Source organism: Triturus cristatus, chromosome 3_2 (genome assembly GCF_964204655.1).
Source record: "Triturus cristatus chromosome 3_2, aTriCri1.1, whole genome shotgun sequence".
Taxonomy (NCBI): Eukaryota; Metazoa; Chordata; class Amphibia; order Caudata; family Salamandridae; genus Triturus; species Triturus cristatus.
In genome coordinates, this window is record NC_140584.1 from 885,594,739 (window position 1) to 885,607,855 (window position 13,117).

At 45.3% G+C, this 13,117-nt stretch overlaps 1 protein-coding gene across 2 annotated transcripts in view; it reads left to right on the plus strand.

Annotated features, from left to right (window-relative positions):
• PIGL (phosphatidylinositol glycan anchor biosynthesis class L) overlaps positions 1 to 13,117 on the plus strand; it is a 383,453-nt gene that overhangs the window by 24,452 nt on the left and 345,884 nt on the right. The window lies entirely within an intron of this gene.

Genomic DNA, 13,117 nt, shown 5'->3' on the forward strand with positions numbered 1-13,117 from the left:
TGGAGCCCGAAGATCTCTGGCGAAGAGAATCAACAAGCCTTGACAACCGCGAGTCGACGCGGTGCACAGGGGTGCTGTTCCAGCAGTTGCGACGAGGGATACTGGCCTCCAACTCTGCGAGAAGACCGTGCAGGCCTCAAGGGAGTTGTAGAACCACCACCTGTATTGCTGGGCCTTTCGAAGTCCGGCGGACGTCAAAGCAGCCGACTGGTCAGCTTAGTTGCAGTGCCGGCAGATATAGGGGAGTGACTCCTTCACTCCAAGGGAGAGTCCGTCAGATATCCTTGATGCCCACAGGCCTGGAGAAAAACCTGGATGAAGCACAGGCACATACTATGCAGAAGACTGGCAGGTCGACGAGACCAGTAGTCTTCCCAGATGCAGTCTCTGTTACCAAAGCGAAGCCAAACGAAGTCCAAAGTGCCTAGACGGTAGAAGTAGAAGTGGTTTCGGATCTGACTCTTGTCCCACACTGAATCTGAAGAGACACCCACAGGTAAGCCCTTTAGTACCCAAAGGAAAGGGTTGGGGCGATTCAAGGGTCCCTCCCAGAGTAGGGGCTGGACAGAGGGGAGGATAGTCCCATGTCCAGTTTCATGCCAGAACAGAAACCAACGGTTCCTGAACTGGTTTCAACTGGAGTATGCTAGGTGGGCACCAAATGTGCCCTTCAAAGCAATCTGGTGGCACTGGCAAGTGCCCCCACCCCAGCCCAATACACTAAGTTCTGTCTGGGAGGTGGTTACACCTCCCTGTGACAGAAAACTATTGTTCTACTTACTCCTGCTCGAGCCTGGCTCAGCAGCAGGTGGGCAGAATCATGCCTGTGGTCGGCAGCAGCACTAGCTTGCAGTTAGACCCTGAAAGGCTGGTACTGTGAATACACCAGTACATTGGATCCTACATCGAGCCCTGGAATCGGTGTTGGGGTAGGATTCCAACATGTTTGATACCCAACTTGACCGGTTTCGGTGCAGCCAATATATAGTTAGACATCTCGTAATTAACTTGATGTCCACTATATGAATAAAATGGCCGACTGCACTTACAAAGCCTGGAGAATCAACTCCTGGGTTTATAAGGGGTGTTCTGCTCCTGCAGGGCACCCTCACACTTATTACCAAGCCCCCTCCCTTCAGGCTTGAAAGGCCTACCTTAGGGGTGACTTATAGGTTTTAAGTGCTGTGACCTCAGATATAAGGAAACTTATATCTGTTGTGAGTGGTGCTAGTACTAGTTCACACAGGCTGCAATGGCAGGCCTGTAGTCACAGTTCAAGTGAGTGGTCTCTCATGGGTGGCATAACATATGCTGCAGCCCATGGGAAACTTTTGGTATACCTATGCCCTGCATATCTTAGTACCATGTACTAGGGACTTAGTTGGGTACACCAGTAGCCAATTAGAAAGGTACCAAAGTACTTACCATCGTCCAATTTAGGGAGAGAGCACAGTGACTGGGGTCCTGATTACCAGGATTCCAGTCAGACTAGTCAGAAAACACAATGACACCAGCTAAAGTGGGGGTAACCATGAAAGCAGATCCTACTTTCCTATAACATTCACCAATATTTTACAATATTTTTACTGTAAAACGTTAAGGTGATTTTACAAAATGTTATTGTAAACAAACCAATTATTCTTGCCATTCATTGCTTAAGTTGTAACTTGAGAATGACGGACATAGGCACAGTCTTAGCTTCTCCACACTATCACATTATGAAATTATGGGCAAATTATTTAACTGTCTTTTTCCCCTCATTTGCAAAAATTGTGAGCATTACCAAACACTATACCAATAACTAGCTTTTTACGTACTGTCAATGGTTTTACACTGACACTTCATTGAGTTTTTAGAAAATTAATATTGACGCTTTGGAGAAAAGATATTTAATGTTTTGCAAAAAAATCACAGTTGGTTAGCAAATCTGTCTATTGCATAGTGTGTAACAGTTATTTGAAGTTGCCATTGATTTGAAATACATTTAATTTCTGAACAAATCACTTAATTTGCATATAGTTTTTATCAGTTACAGGCACATGTTTACAAGTTTATGTTATCTATCCAATTGAGCTAAAGTTTGCCCTTTGCGGTTGTTTTCAGGAAATGGATTGGACTCCTCTGCATTCTAGCTATTTGAAACCGAATCTCAAAATACTGCTCAAAGTAATTTTACTTGTTGAGATTTTAATGACTACATTAAACGTCTTCAGAAGGAGTGTAATGATAGTATCTCCCTGGAGTCAGGTCATGCCGTTTAAAAACCCTTTAATGATGTAGAAAGGTCACATTTGGAAACATTCATTGCTTCCTGATGCTGAGCCCGATTCTTAGCGGTACAAAAGGGGGTGGTGATGGACGGAGCATCAGAACCAATCAAACACTCACACCCAGTCAACAGATCTGGGTTTGATCCATCACCATTCTTTAGCCCACTCTGCCACCCCAGTTCAGACATGGCCATATGCAAATCAGTCTGACCCTGTGCCTCATGGGAACAGTCTTGCCCGAACTGCCAAGCCATGCCTTCCCTGGACCGGAAACAAGCTTCCTAGGACCGGTTTCTGGCATTTCTGCCGTCTTCAGCCAGGCTTGCTTGAATCCAGTGGCAAAGTGAGCAAGGGACTCAACGTCTGAGCATACCCTGCCAACTTATGGCGAACAAAGCGGTACAAAAGGGGGTGGTGATGGACGGAGCATCAGAACCAATCAAACACTCACACCCAGTCAACAGATCTGGGTTTGATCCATCACCATTCTTTAGCCCACTCTGCCACCCCAGTTCAGACATGACCATATGCAAATCAGTCTGACCCTGTGCCTCATGGGAACATTCCAGCCCGAACTGCCAAGACATGCCTTCCCTGGACCGAAAACAAGCTTCCTAGGACCGGTTTCTGGCATTTCAGCTGTCTTCAGCCAGGCTTGCTTGAATCCAGTGGCAAAGTGAGCAAGGGACTCAATGTCTGAGCATACCCTCCCAACTTATGGCGAACAAAGCGGTACAAAAGGGGGTGGTGATGGACGGAGCATCAGAACCAATCGAACACTCACACCCAGTCAACAGATCTGGGTTTGATCCATCACCATTCTTTAGCCCACTCTGCCACCCCAGTTCAGACATGGCCATATGCAAATCAGTCTGACCCTGTGCCTCATGGGAACAGTCCAGCCCGAACTGCCAAGCCATTCCTTCCCTGGACCGGAAACAAGCTTCCTAGGACCGGTTTCTGGCATTTCAGCCAGGCTTGCTTGAATCCAGTGGCAAAGTGAGCAAGGGACTCAACGTCTGAGCATACCCTGCCAACTTATGGCGAACAAAGTGGTACAAAAGGGGGTGGTGATGGACGGAGCATCAGAACCAGTCAAACACTCACACCCAGTCAACAGATCTGGGTTTGATCCATCACCATTCTTTAGCCCACTCTGCCACCCCAGTTCAGACATGGCCATATGCAAATCAGTCTGACCCTGTGCCTCATGGGAACAGCCCAGCACGAACTGCCAAGCCATGCCTTCCCTGGACCGGAAACAAGCTTCCTAGGACCGGTTTCTGGCATTTCAGCCGTCTTCAGCCAGGCTTGCTTGAATCCAGTGGCAAAGTGAGCAAGGGACTCAACGTCTGAGCATACCCTGCCAACTTATGGCGAACAAAGCGGTACAAAAGGGGGTGGTGATGGACGGAGCATCAGAACCAATCAAACACTCACACCCAGTCAACAGATCTGGGTTTGATCCATCACCATTCTTTAGCCCACTCTGCCACCCCAGTTCAGACATGGCCATATGCAAATCAGTCTGACCCTGTGCCTCATGGGAACAGTCCAGCCCGAACTGCCAAGCCATGCCTTCTCTGGACCGGAAACAAGCTTCCTAGGACCGGTTTCTGGCATTTCAGCTGTCTTCAGCCAGGCTTGCTTGAATCCAGTGGCAAAGTGAGCAAGGGACTCAACGTCTGAGCATACCCTGCCAACTTATGGCGAACAAAGCGGTACAAAAGGGGGTGGTGATGGACGGAGCATCAGAACCAATCAAACACTCACACCCAGTCAACAGATCTGGGTTTGATCCATCACCATTCTTTAGCCCACTCTGCCACCCCAGTTCAGACATGGCCATATGCAAATCAGTCTGACCCTGTGCCTCATGGGAACAGTCCAGCCCGAACTGCCAAGCCATTCCTTCCCTGGACCGGAAACAAGCTTCCTAGGACCGGTTTCTGGCATTTCAGCCGTCTTCAGCCAGGCTTGCTTGAATCCAGTGGCAAAGTGAGCAAGGGACTCAACGTCTGAGCATACCCTGCCAACTTATGGCGAACAAAGCGGTACAAAAGGGGGTGGTGATGGACGGAGCATCAGAACCAATCAAACACTCACACCCAGTCAACAGATCTGGGTTTGATCCATCACCATTCTTTAGCCCATCTGCCACCCCAGTTCAGACATGGCGATATGCAAATCCGTCTGACCCTGTGCCTCATGGGAACAGTCCAGCCCGAACTGCCAAGCCATGCCTTCCCTGGACCGGAAACAAGCTTCCTAGGACCGGTTTCTGGCATTTCAGCCGTCTTCAGCCAGGCTTGCTTGAATCCAGTGGCAAAGTGAGCAAGGGACTCAACGTCTGAGCATACCCTGCCAACTTATGGCGAACAAAGTGGTACAAAAGGGGGTGGTGATGGACGGAGCATCAGAACCAGTCAAACACTCACACCCAGTCAACAGATCTGGGTTTGATCCATCACCATTCTTTAGCCCACTCTGCCACCCCAGTTCAGACATGGCCATATGCAAATCAGTCTGACCCTGTGCCTCATGGGAACAGCCCAGCACGAACTGCCAAGCCATGCCTTCCCTGGACCGGAAACAAGCTTCCTAGGACCGGTTTCTGGCATTTCAGCCGTCTTCAGCCAGGCTTGCTTGAATCCAGTGGCAAAGTGAGCAAGGGACTCAACGTCTGAGCATACCCTGCCAACTTATGGCGAACAAAGCGGTACAAAAGGGGGTGGTGATGGACGGAGCATCAGAACCAATCAAACACTCACACCCAGTCAACAGATCTGGGTTTGATCCATCACCATTCTTTAGCCCACTCTGCCACCCCAGTTCAGACATGGCCATATGCAAATCAGTCTGACCCTGTGCCTCATGGGAACATTCCAGCCCGAACTGCCAAGCCATGCCTTCCCTGGACCGAAAACAAGCTTCCTAGGACCGGTTTCTGGCATTTCAGCTGTCTTCAGCCAGGCTTGCTTGAATCCAGTGGCAAAGTGAGCAAGGGACTCAACGTCTGAGCATACCCTGCCAACTTATGTCGAACAAAGCGGTACAAAAGGGGGTGGTGATGGACGGAGCATCAGAACCAATCAAACACTCACACCCAGTCAACAGATCTGGGTTTGATCCATCACCATTCTTTAGCCCACTCTGCCACCCCAGTTCAGACATGGCCATATGCAAATCAGTCTGACCCTGTGCCTCATGGGAACAGTCCAGCCCGAACTGCCAAGCCATGCCTTCTCTGGACCGGAAACAAGCTTCCTAGGACCGGTTTCTGGCATTTCAGCTGTCTTCAGCCAGGCTTGCTTGAATCCAGTGGCAAAGTGAGCAAGGGACTCAACGTCTGAGCATACCCTGCCAACTTATGGCGAACAAAGCGGTACAAAAGGGGGTGGTGATGGACGGAGCATCAGAACCAATCAAACACTCACACCCAGTCAACAGATCTGGGTTTGATCCATCACCATTCTTTAGCCCACTCCGCCACCCCAGTTCAGACATGGCGATATGCAAATCCGTCTGACCCTGTGCCTCATGGGAACAGTCCAGCCAGAACTGCCAAGCCATGCCTTCCCTGGACCGGAAACAAGCTTCCTAGGACCGGTTTCTGGCATTTCAGCCGTCTTCAGCCAGGCTTGCTTGAATCCAGTGGCAAAGTGAGCAAGGGACTCAACGTCTGAGCATACCCTGCCAACTTATGGCGAACAAAGCGGTACAAAAGGGGGTGGTGATGGACGGAGCATCAGAACCAGTCAAACACTCACACCCAGTCAACAGATCTGGGTTTGATCCATCACCATTCTTTAGCCCACTCTGCCACCCCAGTTCAGACATGGCCATATGCAAATCAGTCTGACCCTGTGCCTCATGGGAACAGTCCAGCCCGAACTGCCAAGCCATGCCTTCTCTGGACCGGAAACAAGCTTCCTAGGACCGGTTTCTGGCATTTCAGCCGTCTTCAGCCAGGCTTGCTTGAATCCAGTGGCAAAGTGAGCAAGGGACTCAACGTCTAAGCATACCCTGCCAACTTATGGCGAACAAAGCGGTACAAAAGGGGGTGGTGATGGACGGAGCATCCGAACTGATTTGCATATGGCCATGTCTGAACTGGGGTGGCAGAGTGGGCTAAAGAACGGTGATGGATTAAACCCAGATCAGTTGACAGGGGGTGAATGCTTGCAATGTTCAACACTCCGCCCATCATTTCCTTTGGTTTTTTGCTTTGTTCGCCATAAGTTGGCAGGGTATGCTCAGACGTGAGTCCCTTTCTCACTTTGCCACTGGCTTCAGGCAAGCCTGGCTGAAGACGGCTGAAATGCCAGAAACAGGTCCTAGGAAGCTTGTTTCCGGTCCAGGGAAGACATGGCTTGGCAGTTCGGGCTGGACTGTTTCCATGAGGCACAGGGTCAGACTGAATTGCATATGGCCATGTCTGAACTGGGGTGGCAGAGTGGGCTGAAGAACGGTGATGAATTAAACCCAGATCAGTTGACTGGGGTGAGTGCTTGCAATGTTCAACACTCCGTCCATCATTTCCTTTGGTTTTTGCTGAGCACGGTTCTTAGGGCAGGTTGAAAGTGGATAAAGATGATTTAGGAAAGGGTGTAGATGTTGGGGCAGTAAATATATTTTCATATTAGATGGTCTGTCTGCAACTCTGTGGAGAAAAGTTTATTCTATTTGATTCTGCATATCAATATGTAACATGTTTTGTAAACGAGTGTTGGCGAAGAGGGAAGCGGCACACTGGAGAAATAGCAAGAAAACACAAGTGCTCCCTCGGAGTGCTTAAATAAAAAAAGTAGGTCCCTGAATGCAAATAATGTCAGCAGTAAAAGTATATGAGTCAGCTAGTCAGAACACAATGTGAGGCTGCAATGCTACAGAGCAGAACAAACACAAGAATGTGGAGGAAAGCCATTAAATCGAGAGGACATAACTGAGATAGACAATAAAGCCATACATTTGTGAGCAATGGGCTATCCCAATTCCCACTCCCTATATATTGGGAAACAGTAGGTCTGGACAATAAATAACTAAAGCTGTCTGTAGCAAAAACCAGAAAAGTTAGATTGTGTGCTTCTCCTTAAAGGATATGAATTCTTAGTATTTCTGGATAGATTTTGAATTTATCTTTTTTGACCAGCAGAACAAAGTTCCAACAGTACTGTTCATTCTATGAGCACTCTTTGACCTCATTGAGGCAACTAACTAAACAACACTTTCAAATGGTGTATACTATTGAAATGTACCATGCTTATAATTCAATTTGGAGTGCAGGATTCACACGACAGGGAATTTTGTATGTAAATTATTTTGCTGCAACTTTATTTGGAAGGTATTTTCATGTTTTCTAGGTTTAGTTTTCTAAGACTTGTTCTCAAAATCAAGGGGTTACTCAAACACTGGAAAGCTCGCTGTGAACATAATTCTGTGTTTGATAATGCAGTTGTTAAAGCTGTAGTTGCTTATATGGCAGATTCATATCTTCTACCTGCATACACATATCCTGATCTATTGCTACATTCTTTTAGGCACTGCTTAACTCTTAGCTCCCAGTAATGTCAATTATAACCATGTCATAATTATAGACCACATTTTCTCATTTTGATATTCTCTAAGGCCTGGTTCACTAAGTCTGTTACCTCTATCTGTACTGACTTTATATTATCCTTTGCAAAAACAGAAACTTTGGTAGAGGTGATAGAGTAAAACAGATTTTCTGTAATGCTCTCACATGCAATGCTTCCGTCATAGACATCATGGTGACATGGGCTAATCAAATACATACACATTTCCAAAACCTCTCTTGAATGCTTAAATGGAGCTCAGTTATCTTTACCCCTTCAAATCCTTCTTGCAAGGCCTGATTGCTGATAAGGATTTGCTCAGCTGCACAACAGTCTGTTCAAGAATCCAGCAATAGCCTTGACTTGTTATTCTTACTGAATACCAACACACATTACCGACCACTTATGGTCTCTTGGTTGAACCATCCCATAAGCCTTTTTAGGTCTCGCCTAAGCAGCGCATATGCTTTCTCTTCGATACATGCTGTATCTACAATGTGGACTTCAAGCACCTCCCATCCTTTTCATTGGTTCCTGTTACTGCACTTCATAAATGCCCACTTTTGTTTGGTGAATATGCTTAATAGGCCCTTGTTTTGGACTGTTGTAACCTCCCATGATGACCGCCCCTGTTACATGTTCCCTTACTGTTTCGGTTATCTATGATACTCTGTGAGCAGTCTTTTTTTTTTTTAGTTTGCCTGCCTCTGCTTGTGTTTTTGCCGACTTGATGAAAGTTTTGCCGTTCTTGTTTATTTAATACCCAAGAACTTGCAAGCTCTCTGCGCCGCATACTACACCCCTGCCCCACACACACACACACACACACACACACACACCGGGTGCAGCAGAGTCAAGAGCTATCTCATCTTGCCTCAGAAGGTCTGGTGTCCTAGTGCTCCGCTCGGGTCTCAGCTCTGCCATTATTTCATTTTAAAGAGCTGCATACAGTGCATCACTCCTGTTGTTGCCATATTGCTTGCTCTTTTGGCCAACAGCATTGGAAACAGCGCTGGAGTTTTTCTGTCACTCCGAGCTCTGACCTTTGTTTATGCTAATAGTGCTGTAATTGTTGAGGTAATGTGTGTTATTTTGGAGGATGCGCTGCTTTTGCTGGAGTTTTTCTGTCGCTCCGAGCTCCGACTTTTGTTTATGCAAATAGTGCCGTAATCGTTGAGGTAATGTGTGTTATTTTGGAGGATGCGCTGCTTTTATGTTTTCAGCACGGTGCCGCTTCATATTTCAGCCGCAGGCCTAACTTGGTTAATCGATCTTCTACTAGTTTTCTTTTTCATTTTTGTTGGAGAGCTGGACCTCGCTCCATGTTCTAAGCTCCACCTCTCCTTAATCCCACATGGCGTCATGAGAGGGCATGTTCAAGTTGCGGGTTTCTTTAGAAGGAATCCTGTAGCAGTGGAGAAGCAGCAGGAGGATCGCTGCCGGGAAAGGTGCTGTTGCCGGTTCTCTGCTTGCTGCCGCCTCGGTGTTGAATGCTTTGGAGTGGGTTGAGCTTGTCTCACTGCAGCCAAGAAGTAAAAGTGAAAAATAACATGTATACGAACAAGAAATAATGCATACTAAATGCACTGCAACAACTTTTTACTCCTCCTTTGTTGAACATAAGTGTTGCAAACGTTTCTATTTTGTTCTGCTAAATGTTCTGAACAGTTTGTTTTGAAATAGTTCAAACAAAGCACCATTGAAAATTCACACAACGAAGAGGATCAGGACTTCAGTCACCATATTCCTCTTTGGTCTCAATGCACACTTAATATGAACAGCCACCCCTCAAAAAAACACCCCCTTCACCTGCTCCCTGCAGGGTGCCCCCTTATACGGACTTGATATCCGCTGACAATGTTAACAATCCGCGCCAGCAGCAAAAGTAGGTTAAGCAGCCAGGTGCCAAATGTTGCTGGGACAAGTTTCTCCTTTTTGCTTCTCAAACAAGCCTTGGGATGAAAGAAGTGAGGTAGAGGGGGAGGAATACGCTTGTGCAGCTCAAGCCTCTCAGCAACGGAGGAAGCTTATCAACATGGATGCCGTTTCCACTAATTTAATGATACAATGTGTAATTTTTATCAAAAGAGAAAACACTGTCCAATGTCAATTCTTTTTGGACATAAGGGTGTCCTTAAAAGAGGATGCTCGTGTGAAAGACCACAGAACTACCAGTTATATGCATTTTCCTGATTGGTGTGCTCTTCTTTCTTTACTATTTATTATTTATCTGAAGTATGTGCTGCTGTGCGAAGGCCACAGACAACCTCTGTTTTGCGTTTCTGTTGAAGCTGCTCGAGGCCTCAAACAATCCTAAAAATGTTACTAGACCTGCAGGTCAAGTGACTTAAAAAAATCTACTCGACCTAATTATAATGCTCTTGACCCATAAACTGGTTTCGAATTATGTGATCCTGGGCTAGTATTTAAATTCACTGAGATGCCATTTTCTTCTTTATCACATATGAGAGCACCTTCAAATACGCGAGTTTTGCATGGCTGCTGTACAGAAAACTCTTGTTTGGTTTAATAGACTAAACATTTGCTCAATATATAATACAAATCTTGCCACATGTAAGCTACACATGACTGCTGACTTGCCTCAGTTCATTAACCGCATTGGCATCCGTGCAGGGGCAGAAATGTTTCTGAACTCAAGTTTAAAAACTGTCACTTGGAATAAATACATAACTAAAGCATGAGATAGCAGCGCATTGTAATGTGCAATAAGCAGATGTTACATTGAAATGGCCACATAATTTCCCACTTACATGGTTTTAAAACTATATAGTGTACAATGTCGGGAAATCGAGTTTCTGCAAATATTTGTCATCTGCACATCACCAAGTAAAGTGTTGTGATTTGTTTTGCTCTTATACATCTTTGTTTGCATAACACTTCTGAATTACAAAGAAAAGTTCTTTCATAATTCCTGATATATTTTGAAATAACTGTACTATTCATTTACAAGTTGTTCAAATATTGTGTTAGAAAAAAAACTGACATTCTACAGCCTTTTGGTTTACAATTATTGTCAGATAACTCACTTGACAAAAAGCACTAACTATAATAAGAGAAAGAAAAGTAAAAAAACATTTTTCAGGAACAGATAAGCAACCATTAGTAAAAAAAGAAACTGACATTTGGCCTCTGTCATCGAACAGACAGCAAATGTGTCAAGACAAAACAAGATTAAAAGGCCTCTCAATTGCTCATTCACTTTTTGAAAGGTCAGAACACCTCTTCCTTCCAGTTTAAATTAACTCGCTAACAAGATCGAGTAAATGCTAAAAATAGCTCGACCTAATAAAATATCATTCGAGATTACAAGTGGATTTTTCTAGGCCAGTGCTCTGAACATCCACTTCTGCTCAGAGAAGGTACAGATGTCAGTACATAATCACTTCAATGTGGGTGGTAGCTATAGTGCGGGAAATCTGCTGCATGAATAAAACTCTTTAAAGGTCCCAAATGTGAGACCTATTAGCTGTGTCAATGCTTGTTAACTTGGCTTATGAACTCTGTCATAAAGCACCGCTAGACCAGTGGGAGCTTGTTCTTGGTGTAAGGCCCTGCATGTGTTTGAATTACAATACCTCCATTTAAACTTTCCTTACAATTGCATGCCATCTGAATGCCCAATGTCTTAGACTCAAAACAATTTTACAGTTAAAATATAAATTTTTCAACATCGGGTCTGTTGCCCTCACATCTAGGAAATCTGGGTACTCAATCAGCATGCCAGTTATAATTTGGCTGAGTGGTATCCCACCCTGGAACACCACTCGGCATGTAACCGGGGCTTTTATGTAGTACTTTCAAGTAAAGACTGACTCCCTCTTAGAGAGCAACACCCTGCCTACTCCACCTCATCACCTAACTCATGTCAAATCCCAGAAGATCCTCCCCACAACATTTAAGAGTGGCTTGGTGGTCCTCCACCTATTGTTCCAAACTTACCTCGTCAGCACACCTTTCTCATGGGGAAGTCCCCTGTTTGCCACAGTTCCTGGTATTTTGCCAAATTTCAGATCTATTGTAGACCTACTCCAGTCTAAACCCACAATAATTCCCTTCTTATATCAAATTCAGTAGACTATTTTATGACTACCAGCCTGAGTTCCACCCTCACCATGATGGAAAACAGTTCTATGGTCCGCAGGGACGTGCTGCTTATGGTTTGACTCCTGGGTAATGCTTATGCTTCGATCATGCCTGATTGTTTCACAGTCTTAAATACAGTTGACCACTACATCTTACTGCATCGTCTGAAAGGTTGTTTGGGCTTCAACGGTGAAATGCTACAGTGGCTTGATTCTTTAACATTGATTGACTGGCCAAGTACAGCTGGATTAAAACATACCTTCAATCACCAACGCTACACCTGGGGAACTACATAAATCGACTTTATCATTGAAACTCTGAATTTGATAAGACCCTGTTGATGCGAATCATCAGGAGTTTGGGTCCATGTGTTTGATGAAGAAGAACGTCTATATCTCAAGCTATATAATGGTTCTAAAAGGGGTGCTTCTTGCCTCTGTGCATCCAAGACACATGAATACACGTTCCCTACTATTTCAATGCCACATCTATAAGGGCTTTCCCAGTTCCATAACAACGAGTCTGCAGCCGTGGAATAGTCATCAGTTTGATATTTACTTTGTGCCATATTACAACACATCCACCGAGATAGCTGTCTATTTTCAGAGACTTTTGTGAGGGACCCTCCACTTCGTACTCATGTCCTCAGAGGTTTGTGTTACTGGCTTTTGTCATGTTTTGACTTGAGTACTTCATTTGTATTTAAACCAAAGCTTCCAAACGACCAGACAATCTGCAGTAAGACTAAAACTACGCCGCCTGCCATACTTTTTACCTAAAGAAGTCAGACCACATCTCAAGAGTCCCTAAAATCTCAACACTGGGGAGACCAAAAGACAGTTTGACTTAAAGATGCTGTGCCTGCTCAGCAATGCATTCCATTGACAGACCCCTTCCTACTTCACTAAAGCACTCCTGTCATACCACCTGAAGAGGAGACTAAGGCAGGCCATTAATGGCATGAATACATTTGTATTTTTTAGACTGACCCCTGCCCTTCCTATGCTGCATATTATGGAACACTCTACTGTGGCCTTTTCACTGTGTTATCTATTTGTCACCTCCTCCTATTGCCTTCCTTCCTTAATGCTCTGCAAAAGCCATCTTGCATTGTTTTTAAACAGAAGTACAAAAATACACACATAAGTACATTTTTTTCCTGAAACA